This window comes from Hippopotamus amphibius, chromosome 9, assembly GCF_030028045.1.
Source record: "Hippopotamus amphibius kiboko isolate mHipAmp2 chromosome 9, mHipAmp2.hap2, whole genome shotgun sequence".
NCBI classification, from domain to species: Eukaryota; Metazoa; Chordata; class Mammalia; order Artiodactyla; family Hippopotamidae; genus Hippopotamus; species Hippopotamus amphibius.
Genome location: NC_080194.1, coordinates 55,085,148 through 55,099,533, shown reverse-complemented (window position 1 = coordinate 55,099,533; position 14,386 = coordinate 55,085,148).

Sequence of the window (14,386 nt, the reverse complement as noted above, 5' to 3'; positions counted from 1 at the left end):
AGGGAAAAACCTGAACATTTTTAGTCTGCAGATGTCCTTTGCTTGGCTCACATTATGTTCTTTTAAAAAAATGTGACCTTGAAAGTCTTGGTGGGAAGGGTGTGAATTCTCTATTATTTTTTATCCATCTTGAAACATTTATTTATCCTAACTGCCTTATTCCTGCAGACATTTTAGAATACTGACATTTGCAATGCATGTTTCTTGAATTTGAATGAATGGACAAAGGGGACTGTTAGTAATTTTTCCAGAAAAGCAATTTATAGCATTATAAATATAATGAACACTGGGATTAAAAAGGAACTTTGAAATAGTTGATCTCCATGCCTTTATTTTTCTTTTTGGTGGGAACATTTTTTTAAATTGAATTATATTTGATTTACAATATTGTATTCCATGCCTTCAGTTAATATTTGTGTCCTAAGACAATTGCTGTCCTAGGATCAGCAAAGGTAAATGACTTTCTCAAAATCACACAGCCAATAAATGGCAGATTGTGGTTAAAACTGCAGCTCTTATCCACTTCAATCTTAAGAACATCACCATCGTCTGCATGGCCCTTTCATTCCTATCCTGACACTCTCTTCAGTATTTAGCTTCAAGAAAAATGTGAACCAAAGAGAAAGCTTATGAAAGGCTCTGTAGGAATTGACTAGAATCTAACTTGTTTTTCTTTTTCAACCAGGAGATTTTTCCTATGCATTATTAAACAAGTTAAAGCTCTGACTTGCAACTTGCTAGTCTTGGTTTTTAAGATCAACAGTATCACTGATTTTCACCATACCTTAGAGAAACTCTTGGTGTATGTCTTCCTTCAGCCATATTTAAATGGCTGAAAGGAGTGGTTAGTAGAAACTATGTAGTCAGTAGACACAGTGAAGTTACTCCTTGTCTCTCACTAACAGAGATGAGGTAGAGTGAAGGAAGGAATGTTGATAAATTGCTTTGAGATCCTTAGATGTTAGTGGAAACCAAATATCAGAAATCTCAATTTTCCTCTTCCTTCTGCAAGGACAGTATTTTTCTCAGTGTTACAGTACATAGAAAACCAAGGAAATGAATATCAAACTACAGGAAAGGGAGGGAAACGCTCAAACTGCTTTTGTAAAAATTTTCATGGGGACTGGAAGGATATGAAAAACCTGTACCAATTGGTGAACAAGTGGTCTTTCTGACAAGTCTTGATGAGATCTAGCTTGGCCCTTTACCTACCTCATTTTTCATATGGAATGCAGTCGAGCACGGTAGTTAAGAATAGATTTCTAGAGAAAGATAGATGTGGGTGTGATGCCAGGAGCTGCTTCTTGCTGTCAGTGAAAACTTGAGCAAGTGAGAATCTCTTTGAGGCTTGGTTTCCATCCTTATCAAACAGAAATAATATGATTCTGATTTATTAGGATAAAATAATAAAAGAAATTGTAAGAAATCAATGAAAAATTCATATTGAGTGCTTAGCAAAGTGCTTTTTAAGCATTTAATGAAAGTTAGTTATTATTTATTATTATGGGTAATAATAATACTAGTAATAATGAAAATAATCATACAGTCCTTATTATGTCACTATTTGGTATAAAACCTTCCAGTGACGTCACTCTGCTCATGGAAGAAAGTTAAATTTTAGTAGTATGGATTCAGGGTCGTGAAATTCATTACTTCCAGATTATAACACAGAGGCATGAACACACTTTATACTACATCTCTATTGGCCTGCTCATCCTTCCCAAAAATGTCAGGTCATTTTGTATCTCTCTGGTAGATGTTTGTACTCTTTTCTCCACTTATCAAGAAAGCCCTTAGCCCTATTGTTATTTTAATGAAATCCTAGTCTCATCAAAGCACCTCTTCTAGAAAGCATTTCTAATCTTCAAAATAGCAATTTTCTCATTCATTCTTACATGGGTCCACTGTTGAGAAGATTGTCTTATAGATTAAATTATAAGCCTTTAGGATTATGAACTATGCCATTTTTATCTGTACACACACACAAACATTGGGCTAGTGCTTTGCAAATATTAGTGAAGATGCTGTACATTCTGTGAAAAGAGCAAGTTGCATTTTACTCCAGGTCCAGAGGGCAGTCCATCTCTGCCTCACAGACTACTGATTGCCCCTTTTATTAAGTTCTCTTGCTTGGCTGGTTGCCTCCCCTACCTGGTTGTAGACTGGCAGCGGATGTGGTATTGTGTGATGTATGACTGTGCTCGCAGGACTAGGAATGTTGCAAGTAGACCACATGGGGAGAGAAGGAGGGGGCAGTGTGATGGGAAAGCATCCCAGGCTTGCAGAGGAGACTCCATGTTTTAACTTGGACGTTTATTAGCCATGTGACCTTGTATGCGTTCCTCAGCTTTCCCAGCCTTTGTTTCTTCACCTGAAAAAAAGAGAATAGTTATTTTTACCTCATAGAATTCAATAAAGGACCAAACGAGATAAAATGTGAGGCAACCTGTACAGATCTTGGCACTCAATGCATTGTACTCAATGCAAGTTACTTCTTTCCTCTTTTTCTCCTGAGAGGTGTCCAAATGTAATTTATCACCAAAAGAATAGGTTCTTGTCCATCTTATACATAAGATATTCACAGCATGTAGAGGTTTTATGAATATAGGTCACGTGATAATTGAAAACGAGCAAATGAACAGATGATAAACTAGAATTGATAGTGAACACAGTGTTCAAAGGCATAAAAATATCATCCAACAAGTGCTCATTAATCTCTTAATAATGTCAGTCACAGAACCAGAGGTGAGTGAGATTAAGGTGTCAACCTTGTGATATGGTTCTTTTAACTTCTAAGTTCTTGGTTACCAAGTGACACAAAATCAATTGAAGCCTGACAGCTGTTTGGTAATCTATGTAAAATGAATTTGGTGAGTCAGCTGAGCTCCTAATGGCTAATGTCTGCAAAGTAGCGGATATATCTGATAGGTCTAATTTGTCACCAGTTATGGCTGGCTATTCTAGCAATTTGGATGGAAAGACAAAAAAAAAAGGATGGGGTGTGGGTTCTGTTGCCGAGTTTTTCTTCTCTCAACAAAAATATCAAAGCATTGAATTATAAACGCATTAAATATTAATAAGGTCCATAATTATGCTACAAACAAGATAAGAGTATACCCTTTTTGTTCTTTTTCTGTTATTATACATTAGGAAACTATAATACAATCCTGTTGTATCCCTTCCCAGAAACATACCTTCTCAATTTTCATGGTCTTCTTTTTGAGTCCTGCTGCTGATCAAATCATAGCTGGACAATTTCTCTTCTTTTCTAATTCATTCTAATTAAGCAACAATTATTATTTCCCTAAATCATTTTAATCAGATTCCTCCCTACACAAGAAACCCTTGTAGCTCTTAATTAGTTCTTGAATCAAACTCTTCAGCATATGCCCCAAGGCCTTCAACTCCTGTTGCTCATTTTACTGGTTTTATTCCATGGTCCACACATTCAGATAGAATAAGCCTCCCTCTTTTCATCTAAACTCACCTAGTCACTTCTGTCTCTGAGTTTTCAGGCTTTTTTTTCCTCCCTGTTAAAAACGTGCTCTTCTTGCATTGTAGTTAGTTGTATCCACATCCAACGTCAGATTTTGTTTTCTTTAAATTCACCATCTCATTCATCTTCTCTGATGAACTCCCCTAGATTCTGGCAAATCCCTTCACTTTTGCATTTACTTAAATTCTGGGGATAAAAATTCTACAAGGTACTCAGTAAACTTTAGCTATAATATATATTATAAAAACAGAAATATATAAATTAATTATATAATCACATAAATATGTAAATATATTAAATTACATAAATATAAATTAGATAATAATATATGTGATATATAATATATTGAGCACATTCTATATTTATTTAATTATATAAATATATTTATGTAAACATAGTAAAATATATTTATTAGGCTCTCTTTGAGCACTTTAGACATATGTAAAAAAAATGAACACAACCCTATAAAGAAGCTGCTTTTCTTATAGTCATTTTACTAATAAGGAAAATGAGGCACAGAGAGGTAACATAACATGCCCAAAGCAATTGGCTGGTGTTGGGAGTGAATTCTTTTGTACACCTCATCACCAAACTCTAAGACAGCTGCATTAGCTTACACTCACATGTGAGTTTTCTTTGTTGGAGGTTTTCTGACTTAGTTATATTTTCTCACTTAACTCCCATATTTTCTTGCCAGAACCTAGAGGTCAGAAACTCCACGGATCGGTCACATATCTAGAAATATGCTGTCCGTAAAATAGAATCTCAAAACATATCGTTGCATAACCCATTAGCTAATATTTCAGGAAGGTTTATTTTTCTTGTGAAATTTTGGACTAAGATTTTAATTTCTCATGTGATTTTCACTCAAATTTAAGGAGGTAAAAAAGTTGGACCTCTACAAAATTCTGAAGATGATGTTTTCTTCATGTACTAAACACTACATGTTGGACTTTGGGCTAACACTGGGAATAAGCAGGGAATAAAATCATCTTATTTGCTGGAATCAGCTATCCCATTGGAGGAGATGGATATTAAAACAAAAATAGGCAAATATTTATTATAATTAAATTCTATGAAAACATAATTATAGTTTTAATTGCAATTTTATTATAGTCTTCACAAGTTTTCTGAATAGACATACAGGGAATTACAGGGTTGCATAACAAAGGGACTTAACTTTGAGGGAATCAGAAAATGGCTCCTTGAGAAGGCAACATTTAAACCTTAGAGGATCACTGGAAGTTGCCCAGGTAAAGGGATGCGTATGGAGGAGCAGTCTCAACTAAAGAACAGCATATGGACAGGTCCTAAAAGGATTAGGAACTGGAAACTTTGAGCTAAAAAGAAAGCCAGAATAACTGGACCACTGTGACTAACAGGATTGTAGAGCAAATTGTAGACTGAAGAGGTAGGAGGGGGGCATAAAACACAGGGCTTTGTGCAGTGTCATGTTACCTGTGTTTAGCACCATAAAATTGTTTTTTTGCATGCTTCTCTTTCCTCCCAAGATAGCACTCTCAGCCCTCAATGTTTCTATGTCCTCTATCTCTTTCCCCTCTCAACACCAGCTCTTGTGAAATGATGAAATTTCAGTAGTGATTGAAAAACCTTAAAGTATAATATTACCTATGGACTATTGTATTGTAATAGGAAGCAGAGCCTATGTTTTGTTCCATCCAAACAGATAAAGACATAATCACCATCTTTTACTCATTGACCATTTAGGTACATGAGCAGAAGAGCAGCTATTTTGGAAGTGGTAATACTGACATCATGCCAGTAGGTAGCCAACTACCTGCTAGTCTAGGCATGGTAATCATACGAAGAAAAATGTTCTTTCTCTTTATTCTTTGTTTTTTAGGTGTGTCGTCATTGTCTTTTAGGTACATCATCATATTTCCTGTCCTTGTGAGGGTGGTGGAAGTGGGGATGAAAAGGATGTGGTGGTGGCATGTAAAGGAGACAGCTGAAGAATTCTTAATGGGGTGTATGTGTGCGCGCTCACACGTGTGTTAATAGGAAAGGCAATTCCAATCCATTTGGTATATAATTCTTTAATCAGATGGCCAGCCATTCCAGCGCATAAATAAATCAAAAAAATTTTAAATAATCCTGAAATTTTCTACATATTTTTCACTTAAAGGAAGAAAACACATTATGAAGGTCTTTCTTCACATATCATGAATCATGTGGTACTTGAACCTGCCACTTCGAGCCTTGATTAATAGTGTGCTTAATTGCTTTCCTTTTCCTTTTCACAGCTGGCAGATGGAGTGCCATAGATGTAACTGAACCACATTGATGATATTTATGCTGCAAACAAATGGTGTTACAGTCTGTGGATTTCTCCTCTTTGATCCAAATACCCTAAAGACAAAGCAGAATTCTTGAAAATTTATCTGCTTTTCCACTTTGGTCTCTGCTGCCTCCTTAATTTTTATAGGAGGACACTTGGGATTTGAGCCCATTTCAAGGTGAACTTGAGGATGGTAACTTGTTTCTGTTCAGCTCACAAGATGAGTAGCTTAGAAAGTAGCTTTAAGAGTGATATTAGGATATGTACTGTTTGCTATTAGAAGAACATTCTTTGGCATTCTTGCTCTTCATAATCTTTGCTCTTGCACGAAATGTATACCTACACGATCAGAGTAGAGATGCGTCATTCATTTATCATATTTAAAAATATCTATTTGGATGTTTTGCAGCTCCCAAACAAATTTATTTTTCAATCTTTGCTGGTGTTTACCTTCAGCTTGTGATACAAGGCCTATTCAGTTCCATGGTCTCTGGGATTGGAACACTTGGGAGAAGGAATCTCTCTTACGAGGTACCCAGTGTGAGGGAGATGCAGATTTGGTGATATCAGAGATGAAGCCATCCTCTTCGTGGGTAACACCTGCTGAGGGAATTGTTTTCTGAGGGAGATTTTAGTTGCACAAGTCCTATTAACCTGAATTGACATGCAGCAGATGGGTAGAAAAACAACAAGAATTAACTTTCAAGGATGGAGTTTGCTGAGCAAAGGTTTCTGCATGGGGATAAGTACTGTTTAATAGCATCGGGAAAATAGAAAAACATTGAAATAATATATTTTGGATTTTGAGGTTAAGTCAGGGTATTTTTATCATTTTAAGATTTAAATCATTTATTAAAATACTGATTTGATAAGGTACTATGTTGTGTGCTGAAAGATTAACTGCACAAATAGGCAGCTTCTTGAACCTGCTTTGCTTTCTCATTCCCTCCCTCTTTCCCACTCCCATTCCCTCCCTCATCCCCCCCCTTCCTTTCCTCCTTCCTTTCTATACTTTCTGGCTTTGGTTTTACCAAAGTCATACACACATAGTCTTTAAGGTATTGGCTAATCTTCAATCTCTTAGCTCTCACCACTGCCTATAACCCCCACCCCCCACCATGGCAAGAACAGTTTCTATTGTCTATGTTTTTGTTTTTTTATTTATTTGAAATATTTAGGGCTATTTTTATATCCCTAGGTAACATGTTTATATTGACATCCTGATTTTTCAATTAGGTTATCTTTTATTCTCCACTATAGAAGATGAGGATATAGCTTTTCTTTTTTCACACTTGTTTGCCAGCCCCTGTTACACACAAAAGAATCCTTTCCATTCCCGTTGTCCCTGTGCTGTTATACTGCAGTTTCAGTCAGATCAATTCCATGTGTACAGTATTTGACTATGTGAGGCTAGTCACAGCTGAGCCATGATACTTACTTGGATTATTTTTTCTGTCTTGCCCATCATTTTTCGCCCTTATAATTTTATTGTTGTCTCAGTTTCATATAAAATAGTCTATTCACTTATCATTAATTGTATCCCAAATCCTCAGTCACTTGTCTAAATCTCAATATATTTAGATGATTTAAGAGTTTGTAGTTTCAAATTTTTGAAGATACTTTTGTGAACTTTTAATCTCCTGGTTGCCCTGATACTGGGTACATGGTGGTTATTGTGAGAACTCCTTTGCCAGCATCCCAGGGCCTCTTTTTATCTCTATTTTGATAAAACCCTTATCTCTTGTATTTGGTGTCTTCCTTCTGACTTTTTCACTTTGTTGGTGTACAACCTCTAGTAGCTGTGAAGAAAGAGGGTGATGGGATTTAAAATTTTCAAGATCTGGCCTATTTGAAATATTTGTATTCTATTCTCCATTAAGTATATGAAGTCCACTGTTAGACATAATTTTCCTTTTGTCTATTGTAGGCTTCATTATCTTTAATTTCCATAAATATTATGTTTGGATATTCTGATCCTTGGTGTAGAAATGAGAATGATTATATTAGTAGTAATCTCACATAAGATTGTTGTGAGGGTTTAATAAATTACTCTGACCCAAGCACTTAGAAGAGTACCTGGTATATATTAAGCTTTTAATAAGCCTTAGCTTTTTAAGTTCACTTAGGCAAATTCTTTTGAATGATGTATTTGGGTAAATTTCTCCTCTACCGTTTCTGCATTCTCTCTGTCTGAAACTATCTTATTCCTGAGCAGGACCTCTAAGTCTCTTATCTTTTCTCTTCCTTTTCTTTTTTTTTCTTTGCCTTTGTCTTTTGTTCAACTTTCCAGGAAATTTCATTATCTCTATCTTCTAATTCTCCTCTTCAGTTTTTCATTTTTAATGCCATATCTTAATTTCGAAGACTTTTTTGGTGTGTGTTTTACAGAATCTTGGTTCATAGATGCCATATCTTAAGTTTTTGAGGATGTTAATTGTGATTTTACTTTTAATGTTTCATTTCCTATGAATAGCCTACTTTTCTTCTAAACTTAAAGTTATCTTTGTTTGTTTTGACTTCTTTAAGTTAGTTTTCCCAGGTACTCAGTCATACTTAATTGTCTGCTTTATTAGGGACCTCTGCTGTCTAACTATTGGATACAAATCTGTTTTTTATTGAAGTATAGTTTTATTGAAGCATTGATTCACAATATTGTGTTAGTTTCAGGTATATAGCAAACTAATTCGGTTATATATATATATACACATTTCAAATTATTTTTCATTATAGGATATTACAAGATATTGAATATAGCTCCTGTATCATACAGTCAATCCTTGTTGCTTACCTATTTTATGTATAGTAGTTTGTATCTGTTAATCACATGCTCCAAATGTACTCCTCCCCTCTCTCCCTCCCTTTCTCCTGTGAGTCTGTTTCTGTTTTGTAAATAAGTTCATTTGTATCAGTTTTTATTAGATTCCACATATAAGTGATATCATATGATATTTGTCTTTGTCTGACTTACTTCACTTAGTGTGATAATCTCTAGGTCCATCCATATTGCTGGAAATGGCATTCTTCTTTATGGCTGAGTAATATTCCCTTGTATATATGTTCCACACCTTCTTTACCCATTCATCTGTCAATGGACATTTAGGTTGCTACTATGTCTTGGCTGTTATAAACAGTGCTGCCATGAACATTGGGGTGAATGTATCTTTTCAAATTGGAGGTTTTGTCTTTTCTGGATATATGCTAAGGTGTGCAATTACTGACTTCTTTTAGACTTCTCTTAGATCCTTAAAAATTCTAGGCTTGTTTTGCCCTAAGAATACTTGCCTTTTTGCTAGAATGATCTTCTTCTGGATTTTCACAGAACTTTCTCCCTTTTATATTCAACCTCAGCTAATTACAATCTCTTTAGAAAAGCCTTTTCTGGTGTTGCAAGTAAAGTAACAACCCACTGATTCTCTATCATATCCACTGATTTTAATTCTGTATAAAGCAACAATCACTATTTGGTGTTTTTTAAGTTTATACTCTTTATTCCTACATGTATATTTTTGTTTATTATTTTTTTACAATCTCCTATCAATTAGTATAAGGTTCTTGACTGCAGGGACCTGGTGTACAACTATGTTCCTACTGGCACTCAGTGGTTCCTGAGTAAATATTTGTTAAATGCAGAATAATATATGTAATATAAAATTGCTTATTGAAGGCCCTGGATATAGAGGCATGAGTAGAAAACCATTACTTTCTCCACTAGGACCAATAGATTATCCATTTGCATTCACAAACTAAAAACCTCAGGCTAATTTTATATTAAAACTCTAGACCCTCATCTAATTAAAAACTCTCCTGCCCTGGTGGGCTTGATTCCTTCCTGGAGTCCTATGGTAAGAAAGGGCCAGGAAGGAAAGACCAGGGGACAGCCCACAATTTTCCCACCTTATTCTTTTCTCCTCAGCCCTCACTCACTAAGGTTTTTCTGTTTCCTCCGAAGGAAGGTGACTGCATAGCATATCATTTGTGCTGGGACTCTTTTGTGAGGAAGAGGGCATTGTTAGGAATTTAAGTCTGCACAACAAGCATCAAGTGGGACTGCCCCGACACACTAGGACAGGGTATGTGGGTTTCTTATTCTAAGCCCAGGAATAGCGGGGTGGGGGGGAGCGGTAAAGGACAGAAAAAGTTTCAGTCATTGGGTGCAGATGTCACTTGTGTCAGCTACAATTGGCACTCGCCATTGACATTTGCCATCTACCTCTACAAGGATTAAATCAAGAGCTGCTGCAGCTGCTGATTTTCAATACCCGCCCCACCCCCCACCCCCACCCCTCCGAAGGGATTTTAGGGTAGAGAGCTGAAATGAGGCACTCTGTGCTCTGGGAAAAGCAGGCAGAACAGGTCTTCAGATAGTCAGATATTTTTAGGAGCCGATTTTATGAGCCTAATTCTCATATCTCCTCATATCTAGAAAAACACTAAAATCCTTCATGGTGATGACTGACCTCCCCGCTGCCTCTTTGGAGCAGTTCCTCAGAGCTATCTGGGATGCTGTCTCCCAGGCTGCAGTCCTCATTTTGCCCCAAACGAAAGTTCACTCGCAGCTCTCATGTTGTGCATGTTTTTAAAAGTCAACACTTGGCACCCGAGCTTTCAGTGTGGTAGATGAACACTTGCTGGGTTTTTCTTGCCTGGCGCACCTTTGAGGACTCCTCAGAGTAGCACCACCCCTTTCCCCTATACCTAGCCCCAGGGAGCTCTCGCTGAAGTTTCTGGCACAGGTGTTACTTCCTCTGGATGTGAGCCATGGCCTCTGTCTCAGCATCTGCATTCTCAGCCTCAGCCTCTGCCTCCTTCTGCTGAGCTCACTACAGCTCAGGTGGAGCGCACTCTTGGGTAGATGTGCTTTTCAAGATGAATTACTGTCATCTCCACTCTGTGGGGTCCATAATGGGCACCTTAGTCTCTGACATCAGTTAATGGGCACTTTGTTCTTCTGCGGCCCCATCTCCTTTATCTGCCAACTCTAGCTAACCTGTCTTATGTAGCCATAAGTCAGGTACAAGTTGTGAACAAACAGATGGCCCATAACCCCCAGGAATATGTGTCAAGCTTTCTAAATATTTGTCTGAAGCCCCCCTTATGAGGCTTAGTATAGATGATCCTTCCTCTTCCTCCCACAACTCTCCACAAACTCTAAAAAACCTTCCTACCATTGACTTTAACTCCCTGAAGTTTCCTTTCTCCACCCTCATGTAGCCTGGAGGTTAGCAATGGGCTGTTAATACTGGCAGAACCTGTTCCACAATTAAGCTCTACGAAGGCCTAGTACTTTCATATCTAGGATATAGAGTGCTGAGCATCTGTGGCAATGTTTGTAGTCTTTTACATCTCAGTTCAAACTCCAAGACAATAAAAAAAATCACATGTAATACCCGGTTACATTCATTTTAATCAAAGACTGTTTATATGCCAAGCACAGCATTGGGCATTTTGCATGTTATTTCTGATTTAATCCTCACAATAACTCTACTGAAGTAGTACCCATCTCCATTTACAGATGAGAAAACTGAGGCCAAGAAATGCTAAATAATGAAAAACAGGCAAATCACAGTCACACAAATGGTGTAAAGTGGACCCTGAATTTGAATCCAGGAAGACTGCTTCAGACACTATAGGCTTGATCACAACACCATCCTGCAAATGAAGGGTAGGTGGAGTAAGCATGAAGTCACCTGCCTTCCTCACTCCTGTCTCTTCTAAATCTTACCCCAAGTGGTCTATAGCCTAATGAGATAGCAAAAGAATTCTACAAGAGCTGATTAATAATAGCAAGAGAAAAGCCTGTTTGCCATGTGGGTAATCCACTTAAAGAGAGGATCCAGGCTAAACTGGGGTCTACTGGGTGAAGTATAGGGGGCAACTACAAGATGCAGCTGGTACCCTGCAGGAAAGAGAGATAGAAAAGGAGGTGACCTAGGGGAGAGTAGAAAAACATTTTCATCTTTCTCTCAACCTCAGGTTTTTTTGCTTAGCTCCAAGGAACATAGGATTCTTTCTGCTGTTGAAATGAAGTTTTCCACTTACTCAGGGGCAAAAAGGCAACATACATTACAGTGTAGAGGAGAGGGAGCCAGAGTATTTATCAGTTAGAATCTAAACAGAACAGAGGTGAAGAGCAGCCCAGGTCCCACTGATTTTGGCTGCCTTCCTAATAATTATCACGATTATTTCATAAATGAAAGTATTTTGTTCTTGGTTCTCCAGTGATTTAAAATATTTTCAATTTTATTCCTTTAGCATCCAATTAACGTGTTGCTAAATCATTGTATTTGTAATTTTCTCCATCTTAGAACCCTCCAGTTCAAACTAGTTTAGCTAAAATAGATTTGAAAATCAGACTTGGTGTTTTTACTAGGGAAGGTAATGGAGTGTAAGACACAATATTTTCCAGCAGGAAGAACATTCTCAATGATTGTCTAGCAACCATGAAAACTATTGTGTTTGTTTTAATATTGACATGATCCATCATCTATACAATTATCAGTCCAATTAAGATAGTTCACTTATTTAATGGTATCCCACAACCTTATCTCCCATACTCCTACCCTCCTCTACTAATATACAGACACTACACAAATTTTAGATGGACAGTTTTTTATGAGGGGGGAGTAGAAATGTGTGTAATATATGTAATGGCAGCACCAGATTCAAATTTAAGTAGTCTCACATTATAGGATTCATTTAGATTCATGAATCCAGTGCCTGAATTTATTGCCTCCAATATGTCAACTGCCAAGAACTGCCTTTTTTTTTTCTTTACTAAAAATGATTTTGCTACTTCTGTATAAATTGGCCACACAAAGCTGCTTAGCTAAAATGTAGGCACTATTGTTGCTGTCTGGAAATGGACTTCAATTGAGAACTGCTATGATTTTGATATGAAACTGAAAACCCAGTTTCTCAACTGAAAGTGACTAGAAACACATTAGGTGATGTTGTTCTTTGGGTCTGTTCTGTGGTCCGTGCTCTGCTCCAAGGAACACATGGTCACATTGCTTGCCCTCTCATAGCTAGAGCAGGTCCTTACTCTTCTGCAATGGCTGGGCATCTACTATGACCTCTGTCACTGCTTTCCTGATGACATTTTTCTCCTCTGCTTGATGAAACCAATTATCTTTTTTTCTCCAAGAGTGTGTCAATTATGTCACTGTCAATGTTGCAGCCAAAGGGACATCAGTCTTGCTTTCTGTTAAATTCACTCTGAAGTCTTGGCATTTTATTCTAAGGCCTTTCTGTTTTCTCCCTGCCTTTTAAAAATGTTCTTCCTGTACTGTAATTGCATTTTGTTGTCTCTTTTGATATGAAAGTGTCTGCACTTGACATCCTTGTCAGAGTGTTTTTCTTTATTTCTAATATGTTATTGTATATGTCACTGTGATTGTACAATTGTGTCACAATATTTGTCACATTCTCAATTTTGATGTTCAGTATTTGTCCTATTACTGCCACAGATACAAGATAACCTTTTATCAAATACTTTTAGAGACTTCAGACAGTCTCAAAGAGTAGTGAAGAAGTTATTACTGTTAAAAGTTATTCCTGTTATTCCTGAAATATTCTGCAGACAATTCTAAAAAACAGAGGAAGCGCTTTCTCAAACCCATAGATTTTCCTAATTGTTTACTAAAGCTGCTGATTTCATTGCCTTTTTTCATGAATTCTTATTCTCATGCCATGTTAAATAGATAAATAATTTTTTCATATTCTTGTTTGAATTTTGTGGCTCTCCTGAAATGGAAGTCTGAGCTCTGTACTGTGAGCACTCACTGTAGCAGAATTCTGATCTGTAGTGAAGGAAATAAGCCTCTTTGAGTTAATATGATTGTAAAAGTATGTGTAACATGCTATAAACATTGATGATATTTGAAGGAAAAGAAAAATAAAAAAATTTCTTCTTATTCTGCAGGGTTATCTAAGTAAACTGCTAAGGAATAAGAGACGAATCCGCTCTTAAGAGCTAGAAGTGATTTTGATAATACAGCTATGATTTATGTTACTGTTTTTCCAGAATACAAAATTAATGACAGTTAATGACTTTTCCTTTTCCCAAAGTGACTCAGCATCCTCTGATTTTGAAGGCCATACTTCTTTTTGAGTCCTCTGAGATTTCTTTTACTCTTTAGTCCTTCTAAAATTGTCACAATCTCAAATTGGAACTCCTTCCTTTTTCATGAAATGGACTAATCCAAATTTAATCTCTAATGCCCCTCCCTCTTGATCTTCTTTTGATTTCAACCACTTACTTCTTCAGAAGCCTGACTAGAATTTTAAACTTTTGTTAACATTGAAAGGGCTTTGATAATTTTAATTTCCAACCACTTGGTTTACAGGGAAAGACAGTGAAATCTTGGGTTAGGGACATGGTTAACGTAAGCGTCAAAGATTGTATCATTCGAATCCAGCTTTCCCAAACTCATTTCAGTGCATGAATCTTTCTCCATCCCAGGCTGTGGCTCTTTTCATGCAGTTACTTAGGAAGGGAAAGTAGTAACAGAAGCAAAATATCACTGAGTGTTCCCTCTCAGTGAGGGTCATCAATCCCAGTAGTACGGATCAGTTTCATCCTATATATATGC